The following is a 14,765-nucleotide window of genomic DNA, read 5'->3' on the forward strand; positions in this document are numbered from 1 at the left end:
TTATAGCATTTACACACACGTCTTATTTGTAATCACATTCAAAACGTGTAGTAATATTCCTATTCGATTGTTATTTAATTATATTGTTTATCTTTTTTACAATATATACAACGTGGCGGTAGCGACGGTTGGTCAGAGATCGCAAACGGGTTTTGATTCCTTACCCGTACCCGGCCGCACCAGGGTCGCAAACGGGTACCCGTACCCTACCCTATACCCGGCTACCCGTACCCGGCCGGGTATTGGGTAGGGTACGGGTACCCGATTGCGACCTCTGGGATGAAGCCATGTTGCAGGCGCGGGTGGGTTGATTCTAGGAACTTGAATTGTGAGAAGAGACAAGACGTTGTCAACGGAAATGAGTGACAAACGGTGACTCACCAGTGACTCACGGCCTACCCGTACCCGTACCCGGCCGCACCAGGGTCGCAAACGGGTACCCGCACCCAGCCGGGTACGGGTAGCCGGGTATCGGGTAGGGTACGGGTATCGGGTACCCGGTTGCGACCTCTGCGGTTGGTGGATCACGCAAATGACGAACATTCCTCGTCTCCCTTCACGTGGGCATCGACGTGCAATACCCTCGGTCGCCAGCAGACGGCAGTACAGCAACGTGTGAACTGATATAATTTGTCCCTTCTCTTAGGATAAGAGTCACCCCCTTCACGGTCCAGAGCAGAGGCGATGTGACGTCATCTCCGCTGTTCACACTTGTTGAGTCGATGAACCAGAGATCACCCACCTCAACGAGGTGGATTTGTGTGTCACATGAAGTGTGGCACGTGGTCACATAGGAGGAGTATACATACATGTCAAGTCTCACGAATTATCCTTGAAACTCGCAGAAACCTCCACGCAACCCCCTGGCCCCCTTCTGCAAAAGTAGACTCACCCTTGCCTGCCTGCGTGACAGATGCATTTGTATGTGCCTCCGTTTCTCAACTTCTTGGTTTTCCTAAGGTTTTTCAGTGACTGTCGAAACGATTTGAACCATTTAGGGTTCATATGTAAATAGAGAACACTTCAAAAAGTTGAAACAAAAAAGGTGTTACGAATCTTTTGGAATATTTAGACATTCGTAACAGAAAAGGTGATTGTCGTAAGTTTAACCATCTTCGTTTCACCGCCTTCAAAATCACAGGAGACAAAGGAGAGCCCTTTTGCTGCTCCATTTTGTTCATAGAAGTCACCTTGCCACAAGAAGTAGGTGTTCTTTAGACAGTGTTCAGCTAGTCTTGGGATATCTTTGGCTAAACCTTTGTTCGTTACCAGAGTGTCGAGTAATTTAATTGACTCGTTGACCGGAACCCTTGTGAACACAGAAGTCACATCAACATATCAATAACGACCAACAGCTGGACCACCGCGTGAAACAAGTGAATGACAGCGACGGTAGTGACATCGGGCATCAGTACCAACTGCAGAAAATTATCACTGAAGGCCTTTGAAACAGAAGTGCCTAGGGCCTACAATAACCTTAATCAGGCCCTGGCTACAGCTGGGGGTCTCTCTTGGAGGAGGCCTCCAACGATGGCTGAAGTTTCTCACGAGCCTGAGCTGTTAAACCTTCTGCTGCAGTGCGGCAGGAGGATACAGACCAGATCTCGCTTAGCGCGACCCCGTAGAACGCTGATTGGTTATAGCGCTCTTTGTCCTGGAGAAATATATAACGAAGAAATAAAATAGCTTATGAGTGAGAACACGCAGCAGCACTGGCCAAGGAAACAGACCCGAACCCAACATTCGCTCAGCCAAAGAGAGCAATGCACACTCTCGGCCTACCAGACACCACCCCTCGCAATTCGATTATCACGATTTGTAGTCACGATAACGTCAACGAAAATCCGAAGCTTAAAAAAAAGAAAAATCGATGCTAAAGTGTTTGTTTGTTCAGCCAGGCAAGAACCGACAAGACTAGGATAGAGACTCAGGCTCCACTAAAAAAAAAACCTTACCACAGATTTTCACTGAGGGCATCAACAAGATCAGGCCTGCCCCAAGCGTCTATATCATCAGTGCCTACCAGGCCTGCCCTGAGTGTCTCGGCCACTGATGCCTGCCAGGCCTGCCCTGCGCACCACAACCTCCAGCACAGCCTTGCAGTGACATAAACTGCGCCTCGATGGTCTGCCCCGCTAGCCGCTTGCCATGGAAGAAGAGGAGGGGGGGGTACCGGGGGGGGGGGGGCGGCACGACACACGAGGGGGTGGGTGGTCAGAACCACGCCCGTCCGCCTTTGTCTCCCGAGTGGGGATATTTACACATCGCGCCAAGTATGCATCTGAGGCTGAGTCGACCTAGGAGAAGCCGAGAACGGGTTCAGATACTCATCACTGGTGTTGGGCGTGAGTAGGAACTCGGATCGCCAGGTTCGTAGCGCAGAACGCTAACTGCTGCACTAACCGCCCCCCCTCACACACATTCACCCAATGTTCAGAAGTACATACACATACCTACATATATACAGAGATGACTCTCCTGCTGGCAAAATTTGCAGTGAAGGAATCACTCTCTAGCACTACCACTGCCTCCACTACAAGCACCATCTCCCAGTTCCATCACACTATCACATTTCCACAATAACAACCTCAAGTTAAACCTTCGCATCCAAATATTCCCACTACACCACTGTACATCCAACCATTACAACCAAATGCACATACGACCAATCAACCGCATTCACAAGAACAAACGCAAACCTCTATGAATCGTAAAGCTAAACATTACGAAACTCACAAACAAATCACAAACTATCCATGACTACACCATAGCCAATCACATAGACATAATTAATCTTTCTGAAACTTGGCAAAGACCTAATGATAATTTCATCTTAAACCTTTAACTGTACAGGGGGGGGGGGGGTGCAGACTAACACATTTAATGTTAACACAAAAATTGTCCCCTTCCGATTGGAACCACGTTGACAACATGACTTCTGCTTCTGCTGACTCCAACTCAATGTCAGCCAAATGCAAAGCTAACCTGATTTCTAAATTCAACCTCCTATCTAAGAAGAAACCAGAGCCAGACATCACAAAGCTGGATGTCAACAAGACCGTTATTAATCAGAGTAACATCCCAATTTCTGACAATCTGAAAACGGTACTGGCCAAAGGACTACATTTCGCTGTCACCCCTAAATATATACCAGTAGAGGATGTGATTTCTCAGATTGATGTAGCCCTCAGAGGCATTGGACACATCCATGCGGATGTAGCAAGAGCTGAAATAGCCACTATTCTTAAGAATGCTAAGAAACCCACTAGTAACATTAGCAAAAACGAACGCTCTGAACTCGCGAACCTAAAAAAGAGAGATGATATAGTCATCCTCTCGGCAGACAAGGGCAATGCCACGGTCATCATGGATAAAGAATCATACAACAACAAAATCCTGGACCTACTTAATGATGGGAGTTACTCCAAAATTAAAAACGATCCTACTAACAGCATAACAACAAAAACTAACAAAATCATCACGAGTTCGACTTCCCTAATCGAACCAACCAAACGTCCCTCTCTAAAACCATCAGCGGCAAGACCTCCCAGACTCTATGGTCTTCCCAAGATCCATAAAGAAGGCACCCCGCTATGACCCATCATGTCGACGATCAACTCTCCTACCTACAAACTAGCCCGGTTTCTATCAGATACTCTGCTTCCCTTCACAGGCAAGACCTCTTCGGCAGTACTCAACTCAACCCAATTAGTCTCTATGGTCAAGGACATGGTACTATCGCCTGATGATATCCTCGTCAGTTTTGATGTAGTATCTCTGTTTACCAAAGTCCCAGTACCTGACACCCTAACAATAATTGAGGACTTGGTCCAACATGGATTAAATTCGGATGTACCTGCGCTGGTTAGGCATTGCCTCACCAACACTTATTTTACCTGGAATGGCACCTTCTACAAACAGAATGAGGGTACCCCTATGGGCTTCCCTTTGTCACCAGTGATAGCCAACATGTTCATGGAAAAGTTTGAATCAGACGCCATCCAGACATCCACCCTGCGTCCTTCCCTGTGGAAGAGGTATGTGGATGACACTTTCGTCATTTGGCCACATGGCTTCCCAGCATTGAACCACTTCTTGGACCACATCAATTCCAGACACCCATCCATCAAATTCACCATGGAAGTGGAGAAAGATGGTAAACTACCATTCTTAGATATTCTGTTTGAGAGCAGACCTGACGGATCCTTGGGACATTCTGTCTACAGCAAAGCCACCCACACAGATTCCTACTTGAAACCTGATTCCCACCACCACCCATCTCAAAAGAATTATCTCATCGAAACGCTATACCACAGAGCTCATGGCATTTCTGACCAACACCACCTGGCCAGTGAATTAAGACACGTACATCGGGCCCTCAGGATGAACGGATACTCTGACCGCACCATCCGCCAAGCTGTTTCTCCCACCATACAGAAACAGCCACTTGAAACTCCGATCAAAACTATCACGTTGCCATACATAGCAGGCGTGACCAAAAAGATCTCCAAAATTCTAAACAAACATAAGATCCAAGTCCGATTCAGTACAGTACATAAAATCCGTGATCTAATTCCGTCTGTGAAAGATGTAATTCCTGACTTACAATACCCTGGAGTCTACAAACTGAGTTGCAGCTGTGGTGATTGTTACATTGGAGAAACGAAACGTCATATCTCTGATCGTGTCCGCGAGCACAAGTCAGATCTGAAACACGGCAAAGCTGATTCTTCCGCCGTTGTCGATCATTGCTACAACGCTGTGGGCTCGCATGAAATTGTCTTTTCCGAGACAAAGGTACTCTGCAAACCTCCTGGCTACCATCAAAGGTTTGTACACGAAGCCATCCAAATATACAAACACAGACATAATTTCAACCGTGATGATGGGTACAAACTTAGTAATCATTGGAAAGATGTTATTAACCATGCAAAAAAGATTTAACTACACATATTTGGACCATCTTATTTGACAGGCACTATTCTTCAGTTACCGTATAGTTTCTTCTTCTTTTTTCACACACTGGTTTCCTGCTTTAAGTTTTACCACACATTATTGGCAAATCTAGAATTAATCCCAGCAACGTAGCAAAGGGCTGTTTCATCTACATAACAAAGGCTCAGTTCCATTTACAGCAGCCGCACCTTTACGTCAGCCGCACCTTAACAACTCTTGGAACCTCCCAGTTCAACCAGTCTATACAACAAAGGCTCATTCCTAGCAGCGGTTTCAGCCGCACCAACCTCTACATAACAAAGGCGCAGTCCCATTTACAGCAGCCGCACCTTTACAGCAGCCGCACCTTAACTCTTGGAACCTCCCAGTTCAACCAGTCTACACAACAAAGGCTCATTCCAAGCAGCGGCTTTAGCCGCACCAACCTCACAATAATAATAATATCCAGGGGCCTGCCTTGGCTCCTCCCACCCTCAACCAGTATATATATGTAATAAAAGGACTCGAACACTTCTTTCTGTCTTCGTGTCTTTATTCAGGTTCACGTCTTTACCCACACGGCACTCTGTTATAACTCCTGTATTTGTAGCCCCCGGCTATTCACTGCTATTATAGCTTCCTCTCCCCTCTGACTCTCTGCTTCATCTATTGTAACCTCCTCCCTGCAGACTCGCTTCTACCCCTATGCAGACTCCTGCTGCTACCCCTATGTGCAGACCCTCTGGCTGTCACTGTATGCAGACCCGCTGCCCACCCTCTCTGTGCAGCCCCGCTGCTGACTGCAGCCTCCTCGCTGCTTCGGGTCGGTCACCGCTGGCCAACGGTGCCGATCCTCGCTCCCCCCGTGTTCGTGGCGATCTCGCCACACCCCGCTTCGCCCTTCGTGGCCTTCCTCTGTTCCTGGTTCCCCGTCACTCCCCTTGCTCTTCCGGTTCCCCTCCTTCTATACTCAACCCCTCTGCCCCCCCACGTGACCTAACTCCTCCCCCCCTGACGGCACCTCAGAAGGGCCGTTTACAACCGCATTACATCACCCTCCCCCCTAAAGAAAATCCAGCCGACCTCGGCTGAATTGCAACCTGAAAAGCAATGCGGGTGTAAAGGGCCAACACGCAAAAAGACACGAAGCATTGAAGAACATTATAACAATAACACAACACAACACAATCTAACGAAACGTGAGGGATTTCGAGCGAGTACGGGTAGCCGGGCCGTCCCGGACGGTCGGCGGCCCACCCGCCGAGCGGGAACGTGGAAGGGTTTTAGGGGCGACGGGCGCAAGTTCTTCCGTCGCCATTGGAGGCCCGCCACTGTCCCGCTCGCGTCCAGAAACATCCCGTACTCGCGTCCGCGGAGGGATAGGAAGAGCTGCAGGTCCCGTGGGTTCTGCGGCTCCGGTCGGCGTCCCACAAGCGGAAGGTCCTCCTCCCTGCGCTGTCACGGCCGGCTTGTCTGTGAAGGGTACGACAGGCGCTCTCGCAAGGTCAGCAGACACAGGCAAGGGCGAGTCGGCAGCAACAGACCCCGGCAAGGCAACTTCGGGAGATGACGCATCCGGCCGTGGGGCAATGTATGGCTTCAACCGGGACGTGTGCACGAACCAACGCCGTGCACCAACCTGAACACGCGCCGACTGTGGGTTGGGAACCTCAATGAGGCGGACCGGACCCTGCCAAGGTCGATGTAATTTAGGAGATGTACCTGGCCGCACCTGTGGGCAATGAAGCCAGGCCAGGTCCCCCTTTCTCCAGGGACACTCCCCCTTTGAACGTCGGGCACACCGCTCATTCCTGGCCTGAGCCTTGGCAGTAGCCATGCGGGCATTTTCCCTCGCCTCAGCGACACGCCGAACGTTGTCCTTAATATACTCAGGAAGAGGCTTAACAGGCCCCCTCGCACCGGTTCCCAACTGGTCATGAATCGGCGGCACATTCTCACGGCCGTACATAAGAAAAAACGGCGAGTATCCAGTAGCCGCGTGCGGCGTCATGCGATACGCCGAAAGCACCCCAGGAATATGCAAATCCCAATCAGATTGGTTTTCCCCGACCGTATGGCACAGCATGGCGGACAGAGTCCGATTCAACCGTTCCACCATACCATCCGTTTGCGGGTGGTAGGGGGACGTCCGTATCTTTTTAGTTCCAAGAGCCGCACACACCTCCCCCAACAATTTAGACGAAAAGTTACGTCCCTGATCCGTAAGGAGCCTCTCCGGAGCCCCTTTGTCCATTACATACCCAAATAGAAAGGCGTCCGTGATAGACGCCGCTGACTGGTCAGGCAAGGGCCAGGCCATCGGCCAGCGAGAGAGGTACTCCACCCCCACCAGTAAATACTTATTCCCTTTAGCTGATGGCGGAAAGGGTCCCAAAATATCTAACGCCACCAACTCATTAACCCGAGATACTTTAATCGATTGTATCGGCGGAACATATGGATGTTTAGGCGGCTTACGGCGGGCACAATCGGGACACGCGCGAACGTGACCGACGACATCCGTCGTCATGCCGTGCCAATAATAGTCTCGCTGCAGCGTCAATAGGGTTTTCTGCACCCCCAGGTGTAAAAGTGTGTCACAGTGCAAGGATCTAATCAACTCATAGCGCAATGACGCAGGCACAACGAGACGCCAGTGTTCCTGTATCCCTTCCCTCCACATCAGTAACCCATCTCGGAGAGCAGTTTCCGAATTACCACCCGCACCGACTTCCTTACCCGCCCTCTCCGTTCGTTTCCGTAACGACACCAAAGAATCGTCCAACATTTGCTCCCGAATCCACACAGACCTTGGAAGACGCAAAATCCCGTCAGCCGGTCCCCCTTCAACCGGTCCCGGTGTAAGCGGAGGTTCGAGAACATCCACTGCCCGCGCGACAGGCTGAGGGGGGGGCTGAGCCGGTCCACACCTATGCGTCCCCGACGCACACGCACAAGGGGATTGTTGCGGCAACCTGGACAGTGCGTCCGCGTTAGCGTGACGCACACCCTTCCGATGGTGAATTTGGAAGGAGAATTCTTGCAACGTGTCCAGCCATCTCGCCAATTGTCCGGATGGCTGGTCCATCTTAAGAGCGTACTGCAAGGCCGCATGGTCCGTTCGGACAATAAACGACCGACCGTACAGATACGGTCGAAATTGGCGGAGAAAATACACAATAGCCAAAAGTTCCCTGCGAGTGACGCAGTAACGAGTTTCCGCGGGAGACAAAACCCGACTCCCGTACGCCACCACACGCTCAACACCACCTTTTGACTGGGACAACACCGCCCCAATCCCGGTGTCACTCGCATCAGTATCCAGAATGAAGGGATGGTCAAAATCCGGATAATCCAACGTCGGCGCAGTAGCCAGTAGGTCGCGCAGGCTCCGAAACGCCGCCTCCTCCGGCGGTCCCCACACAAATTTGTGCCCCTTCCCAGTAAGGAGATGCAAAGGCCTGGCGATAGTAGCGAAATTCGGAACAAACCTCCGGTAATATGAGGCGAACCCCAAAAACCGACGCACATCACCCACCGTGGCGGGGGTTGCCCAATCCCGGACACACGCAGTTTTCTCTGGATCCGTGGCCACCCCGTCCGCACTAACAATATGTCCCAAGTATCGAACGGAACGTTGCAGTAGATGACATTTCTTAGGCTTGAATTTCAAATTAGCAGAACGCATTCTGGCAAAAACGGCCTCCAACCGCAATAAATGCTCATCAAATGTGCGGCTGAAGACAATAATATCATCTAAATAAATGAGACATGTCTCCCACTGCAACCCCGTCAATACCAACTCCATCAATCTCTGAAAGGTGGCAGGGGCTGCATTCAACCCCATCGGCAGACAGTTAAATTGGAACAACCCCTGCGGCGTACGGAACGCTATCTTTTCCCGCGAGGGCTCGTCAAGGGGAAGCTGCCAGAAGCCCGAAGAGAGATCTAGCGTTGAAAAAAACTTAGCCCCTGACAAGGCGTCGAGAGAATCGTCCATACGCGGCAGGGGATACGCATCTGCCACCGATACTTTATTTAACTTCCGAAAATCCACACAAAATCGTAATTTACCATCTTTCTTTTTAACCAACACAACAGGCGCGCCCCACGGGCTATTAGACGGAGATATAATATCCGCTTTCAACATGTCTTCCACTGCCCCTCGAACGTGCTCACGCTCAGCCGGACTCATCCGACGCGAGTTCAAGCGGATAGGGGCCGCGTCCCCCGTTTCGATGTGATGAGAGAGCAGCGAGGTGCGTCCCAAGTCCAAATCGTCCGAGCTAAACACATCGGAATAGCTCGCTAATAATTTATGAATCGCACAACGCTGCTCAGCGGAAAGGGCCGAATTTTCCGCACATAATTCGGCGATCCAACGATCGTCCACCCCTCCGTCGTGTGAAACACCACCCACCAGCCCCCCGTCCGGAATGTCACTCTGAGCCGTAAACGCCGTAGTGGCGTGTGCCACAACGGTACCAGCCGGCACACACACGCTTTCAGAACTCGCATTTAACACCTGCAAAAACGGGCGCTGATCCGGACGGACAATGGTTTGCGCCCCCACCAGTGCCAATCCGCCCGTAACAGCGGCGGACGGCGACAGCAAAATTCTACAAGCACCCTGCCGACCCGGAACCGGCTTCCGGTATCGTAGGGGAATGAGCATCTGCGAGCCAGGTGGAATATCAACTGAAACTTCCGATAACGCCTGCACCTGGGCAACCGGAGCCGGTCGCCCCCAGGTGGACTGTAAAAACGCCAATTTGCGGCCCCCTGGTAGTTCAATGCAATTTTCATTAATTCTAATTAGAATGGGCATCTTAGCCAAAAAATCCGTGCCCAACAAGCAAGGAACCGCCAGGGACCTCGAAATTAACACAACGCCCGAGGCCGAGACCCCCCCGATAGAAATATTAGCGTCCACCTGTCCCACGATGCCCATACTACCCCCGTTCGCAGCGATGCAGGAAGCGTAAGCCGGCCTCACGGCCCCCGGTGGGATGTTCAAAAGATGAAATATAACATCCGAAATAATGGTCGCGGACGCCCCGGAATCCACCAAAATACGCACGTCCACCCCTTGGATCGACCCCGGTACAGTGGACGAACCTGTAGCGGCCGCGACAACCCGCCGAGCCAACTTACGCCACTGCGTTATCGAGCGACAAGGCGCAGATACTGGCCTCCCATATTTTAGAACATCCGCGTCGCACAACAACGGCGATGAGTGAGGTGTCAGGCCTTGCCGGGTGTCTGGTGCGCACCGACTTGCCTGTGCCGGAGGGTCTTTCTTTGGGACGTCCGCGATCGAGGCCTCCTGCTGGGGCGGCCCCGGAACCCGGGCCCAGCAGTCCCTGGCATAGTGGCCCCGACGGCCGCAACGGAAACAGTCGACGTTGGGTCGGCGCGCAGCAGGCACCCCGTCCCGACGTGGCCGCGCCGGCGGCGGAGCCCGCGGCCCCGGCCCGCTTCGAGCCGGCCACGGAGTGGAGGCGGCCGACAGCTCCTTTGGGCCGGTCGCATCCGGCACGTACACGGCCTTTGTAGGGTCCCACCCTACGGCCCCCCCATCGACGACAGGACCGCCCGTCCACGCCGTGACTTGTTTCCAGCGGCGGAGATTGAACTGGGCGTCCAAACACTTGGCCGCGGTCCGGGACGTGAGTTTCTCGTGACCGCACGCCGGCATAGGAATGCCCAGATCCCGGGATAACTCTAACATCTTCCCCAAGATGAGAGGTTCCAGCAGGTCAGGCTCCGTCTCCGGGTAAGCGGCCATCGCGAGTTCCAGCACGGCGCCCCTGTACGCTACAGGCGACTCCTCCGGTGCGCGTTGCCGCTGCACGAAGCGGCGATGGGCGTCATCCGGTGGCTCGTACGCGTCCGCCATTTCGTCGAACACTCCACGCAATGTTTTCTTCTTCGCAGCTTTTATAGAGCGAAAAAAACGAACAGACTCATCGTCAAGGAGAGTCGGAAGCACCTCCAGCGCCTCGGCGTCCGTCCACCTTGCCGTTCGTACCGCCGCCAAAAATCGACAAGCGAACGCACTCCAATCGCCCCCGATGGAGAACTCCTTAACAGTTGTAAGGTGACGACTGCGGCTCCTTGGCCTGCTTCCGTCCGTCACCGACTCTTCCGGCGGCAAGTTCAGCAAGGCGTCGCAACGCGGTGTCGCCAAGATGGCGGACGATCCTCGTGGCGGCCCCAAAATGGCGGCTTCCCGCCTTCCGTGGTGCGCCACGCCCAAGATGGCGTCTTCACGCCGCGTGGTCGATGGCGGCGCCATCGAGGACGACCCGGGCTCCTGCCGATCACCACCATCACCTACCAACGCCGCCCTTGGCGTGACAAGGTCACACAACTCCGTGATGACGGTTTTTAGGGTCGCCAGTTGCTCCGCCATCCGGGTCCATCTTAAATCTTCGTCCTTCAACGCAGATGGGTCGGACGCAGCGGCAACCTCCTCCACACCCGGGCCCTCACGGATCTCTCCCTCCGCCGAAGTGAAGCCGACCTCAGGAGGAAGATCGTCGTCGTCCGATGATGAAGCCGACGCCGGAGATGGGATATTCTTCTTCCTCAGTTGTTTCGCCATGCCGTTTCACTTCTGACTCCAGTGTAATAAAAGGACTCGAACACTTCTTTCTGTCTTCGTGTCTTTATTCAGGTTCACGTCTTTACCCACACGGCACTCTGTTATAACTCCTGTATTTGTAGCCCCCGGCTATTCACTGCTATTATAGCTTCCTCTCCCCTCTGACTCTTTGCTTCATCTATTGTAACCTCCTCCCTGCAGACTCGCTTCTACCCCTATGCAGACTCCTGCTGCTACCCCTATGTGCAGACCCTCTGGCTGTCACTGTATGCAGACCCGCTGCCCACCCTCTCTGTGCAGCCCCGCTGCTGACTGCAGCCTCCTCGCTGCTTCGGGTCGGTCACCGCTGGCCAACGGTGCCGATCCTCGCTCCCCCCGTGTTCGTGGCGATCTCGCCACACCCCGCTTCGCCCTTCGTGGCCTTCCTCTGTTCCTGGTTCCCCGTCACTCCCCTTGCTCTTCCGGTTCCCCTCCTTCTATACTCAACCCCTCTGCCCCCCCACGTGACCTAACTCCTCCCCCCCTGACGGCACCTCAGAAGGGCCGTTTACAACCGCATTACATATACAAGGACGGTTTTTCTTAGAATTTCTCTTACTTGATACAGCCATCGTGCTGTGACGGTTCCATCTGAAGACGGAAGCTTGTGTTGCCTCCGAAACGTCGTGATTTTTATTTTATTTTTATTTTACTTTTATTAATTTTATTTTTTTACCCACGTGACTTTACCGAAAAAACCTAAATATATGAATCCTTGCAGTCACGAAAGCTTCAAATCTAGAACTTTAACTGTACCGCCAATGAGTCACCCATAAACCAACCACGTACGTACAAGTATTGCGCCATAATAAGGCGCTGTAAGTCGCTTTACCTACCACCACGATCACGGGCCGACAGAAGGCAGCCGAGAGAATACTGACAGAGGAGGTCCCATGATGTAAAGCTCGATCCGAGCTCTCATTACTCTGAAAGTGCATTGTCTTTGAGCTGTACGCCTTTTGGCGTCCTTTGGTCTAACACCGTTTAACACCGTTTGAGACGAGGCTCAAAATAAAACTGTCTCTGGTGTGGACCAATCCGTTTCAAAGACAATGCATATATTATCAGAGTGTTTTTTTGGCATTCTGACCACAAGTATTGTGGTTAATGCAGACATGATTCCTTGTAAAATGAGTCCCATCATGTCATGATTTTAATGTGCAAACTCTGCATGTAAACCCCCCTTTCCACACAGTAGTGTTACGCCCTATTTGGGGGCGGGGGGAAGCGTGCAAATTCGGCTCGATGATCGCGGCTGGGAAATGTTCACCTCCGCGAAGTCTTGACACGTTGACAGATGCGTCATTCATACCAACGTTATAAATAGGACACGGTTTTCAAAGAACGAGAAGGTTCAAAGAATGTATCTGTTCTTCTACACTCGGTGCCCTTTAACCCACCACCCCATGGGTATACAGTACTGCGTATCAACGCGTGGAATGAAGATGGAGCAGTTTTGGTCCACGCACCCGCTTAAGGAAGTCGTGCTGTGCTACGTATTACGTCTTTGCTCACTCAAAAGGTGGTACGTTGTGCGGAAACAAACTGCGGGCGACTTTGTTATCCATCACTGCGGCTGTGATGGGACGCACTGTGACATTATTAAGATGAAACGGATCAGTCGGATTGGTTCCGAAATGGTAGAACTTGTTTTAGAATAGCACGGGCTACACGGTACCGGACCTTATCATTGTAAAGCAACGATACGAACTCGTCACTGAGCTGACCAAGATCAACACGGCACCGTGGCCAAGAGCCGCTGATGCCACGCCGCCTCCACAGCGCGTTCGACCCTCCAACAGATTCCGCAGCTGCTGCACAGTGGACACGTGGCCTCAAACGTCTTTAGAAGATGATACTTCTATAAAAGATCTGCCTTGACGGTATTGCACCATCTGGTCTCGGGTCTTTCCCATTTGATAACCCACTCGTGTTGACTGGGTATCACACATTTGGGGCCGTCCATAAATGACGTCACGCACCTAGGGGGGGTCAGACATTTGTGACGATGTGTCACGAGGGGGGGGGGGTTGGAAAAATGTGACGTCACATCAAAATGCGCAACTTTAAATAAATATAGACAACACGTTCTACTTAATTAAATAGACTTTTTTAAAAAAAATTCTCCTACAACATCAGAGTGCAGCGCCACATTAAATACGCACTACGATGACAATAGTTTAAAGCGATTTGAAGCATGTTTTCTTTTTGGGGAGGGGGCAGAGCTTTGTGACGTCATATTTGAGGGGGGGGTCTGACTTTTTGTGACGCCGTGTGACGAAGGGGGGGGGGGGTAAATAATCGTCCAAAATCGCGTGACGCCATTTATGGACGGCCCCTTTTTCCGTTGTTGTCCACGTAACTGAAACTGGAACCGCTAAAGCTGTGGCTCACCTTACATAGCACCGACAAGGGCAATATCTTGAAATGTTTCTCTTCAGACCAACAGTCCGGCATCAGTGCTGACGATAAAAGGTGTCTGCCAAGGTTAACGACCCGTCCAAGAGGACGTCCACCACATGTGTGTGTTGAACTTCTTTCGTACCGTGCATGGCCAACTGCGCTAATCGGAGGTGTGAGGAAAGTCAACACACTATGGGTCTGTGAGAATAGAGGTATCGGTATGAGTCTGTGTATGTGTGTTGAACTTCTTTCACACCATACGTAGCCAACCACGCTAATCAGAGGCACGGAGAAATGACAATAAACTATGGGTCTCTGTGTGAGTCTGTGGGTCTTTGTGTGAGTCTATGGGTCTCTGTGTGAGTCTATGGGTCTTTGTGTGAGTCTGTGGGTCTCTGTGTGAGTCTGTGGGTTTCTGTGCGAGTCTATGGGTCTCAATGTGAGTCTATGAGTCTCTGTGTGAGTCTATGGGTCTGTGTGTGTCTATGGGTCTGTTTGTGTCTATGGTTCTCTGTGTGTCTATGGGTCTCTGTGTGAGTCTATGGGTCTCTGTGTGAGTCTATGGGTCTCTGTGTGAGTCTATGGGTATCTGTGGGAGCCTATGGGTCTCTGTGTGAGTCTATGGGTCTTTATGGGAGTCTATGGGTCTCTGTGTGAGTATATGGGTCTCTGTGTGAGTCTGGGGTCTCTGTGTGAGTCTATGGGTCTCTGTGTGAATCTATGGGTCTTTGTGTGAATCTATGAGTCTCTGCGTTTGTCTATGGGTCTCTGTGTGAGTCTA

General features: G+C 51.7%; 1 protein-coding gene across 1 annotated transcript in view; it reads left to right on the plus strand.

Moving 5' to 3' along the window:
* Positions 1–13,142: 13,142 nt before the first annotated feature.
* LOC133360723 (interferon-induced very large GTPase 1-like) overlaps positions 13,143–14,765 on the plus strand; it is a 30,996-nt gene continuing 29,373 nt past the window's right edge. The window contains exon 1 of the transcript XR_009757292.1: positions 13,143–13,464. The gene's annotated coding sequence lies outside the window, so the exon portion shown is untranslated. The remainder of the gene's footprint in view (positions 13,465–14,765) is intronic.

This window comes from Lethenteron reissneri, chromosome 69, assembly GCF_015708825.2.
Source record: "Lethenteron reissneri isolate LAM-NWPU_2019-01 chromosome 69, ASM1570882v1, whole genome shotgun sequence".
NCBI classification, from domain to species: Eukaryota; Metazoa; Chordata; class Hyperoartia; order Petromyzontiformes; family Petromyzontidae; genus Lethenteron; species Lethenteron reissneri.